Source organism: Cynoglossus semilaevis, chromosome Z (genome assembly GCF_000523025.1).
Source record: "Cynoglossus semilaevis isolate Cse_v1.0 chromosome Z, Cse_v1.0, whole genome shotgun sequence".
Taxonomy (NCBI): Eukaryota; Metazoa; Chordata; class Actinopteri; order Pleuronectiformes; family Cynoglossidae; genus Cynoglossus; species Cynoglossus semilaevis.
The window spans coordinates 20,956,859-20,958,390 of NC_024328.1; the positions used below are offsets into that span (position 1 = coordinate 20,956,859).

Sequence of the window (1,532 nt, forward strand, 5' to 3'; positions counted from 1 at the left end):
TTCCTGCTCTCTTCATGTATGGATGTAAATCTCTATGCAAATCTTCCAACTATGTTTTGTTCTGCAGCCCCCACTATTATCACTTTACTGGTGCACTGTGTTATGCATCTGAGAAAAATAATGATTTCTTTTTTTATTATTATTCTCAGGTGCTCTATGGTTTCAAATTGTACTTTCCTGACTTCTATCAAATTGCATCATAAACCACATCGTTTTTTAGCCTGCACCACATTATTTCAGTCCCTAACTATATTTTCTTTATCTGTGCTGCCTTGTGCTTTCAATAAAATATTGTGTGTATGTGTTTTTGCCCTTAGAAAATCAAACTTGCTGAGATTCCCTTTGGGGAGATAAGGGGCGATAGAGAAAGGTTGTGATTCAGCTGTCTGAAATTCAAAGTCAAACATACACAAATGCAAACACACTGCGATAGGCACAGAACTCAACAGCATAGTTGGAGCTAAGAAGCAAATACTTAATAAAATAAGAAATAACGGAGTAGAATGCAGCAGAAGGGAAATGTGATGATCCATGTTCGTAAACCCCCAGGTACTGTTGAATGTAAAACTTTGCTCAAAAATCCTGTGAAACTCGTGTTTATTTATTTTTCTCAGAAATAAGTCTGCAGTATATGGCAGGTAAAACAGAACAAAGCATGGACCAAAATATCTGACTGAATGGCATTTAAAAGGTGTAGAAATGCACCCGTACGAAGTACAACATACGGTGTTTTATGGGCAATGGTGGCTTAGTGGTCAAGGAAGTGGACTTGAGTCCAGAAGGCTTCAGGTTTGAGTCCACTAGCTGCCGAGTTGCCACTGAGGTGCTATGAGCATGACACTGCTCCCCAGGCTGGGGACTTTGGTGATGGGTTAAAAGGAGAGCTCACATTTGTTTGTGTGCTGTGTCACAATGACAAGTAGGTCACTTTCCTTTTTTGACTGTTCCCACAGCTATAATACACATTAAGGGTCTTAATGTGTGATTGAATGATTTGAAGAAACAAACTTGTAGAGCACTCCTGCAGAATCACAAGAAAGGTTTGTTTAAAAAAACATCAAAAATGACAATCAATCAATTAATGATGAGTTACTGGCTGCAGCAACAACAAACAGTCACTAATATTACTGTGTCGAATGAGATCCTGGAATTTCACATTTAATTGAACACTTGCAGCCCGCTTCACGCTGCCAAACTGGATTTTAATCCCTGACACCTTCATTCAAATTCAGGACAAACAAGTGAACAACCATTTTTGTCTATGTTTATGTGAGGCAGTGTAGGAGTTAATAAATTAGTTAAATTAGTAGGTTAATCTATGTGTGTGTGTGTCTGTGTTTTGATGTAAGAAATTGAAACCATTTATCAGGGAAACCCTCTCCTTGAATCGCAACCTTAACGTGGTGGAGAGGTTTGAGTATCCGAATGAACCTAGGAGCTATGTTGTCGGGGGCTTAACGCCCCTGGTAGGGTCTCCCAAGGCAAACAGGTCCTAGGCGACGGATCAGACAAATAGCGGTTCAACCCCCCCC

General features: G+C 39.9%; 1 protein-coding gene across 3 annotated transcripts in view; it reads right to left on the reverse strand.

Annotated features, from left to right (window-relative positions):
* grid2 (glutamate receptor, ionotropic, delta 2) overlaps nucleotides 1-1,532 on the reverse strand; it is a 254,308-nt gene that overhangs the window by 164,653 nt on the left and 88,123 nt on the right. The gene's annotated exons all lie outside the window — the stretch shown is intronic.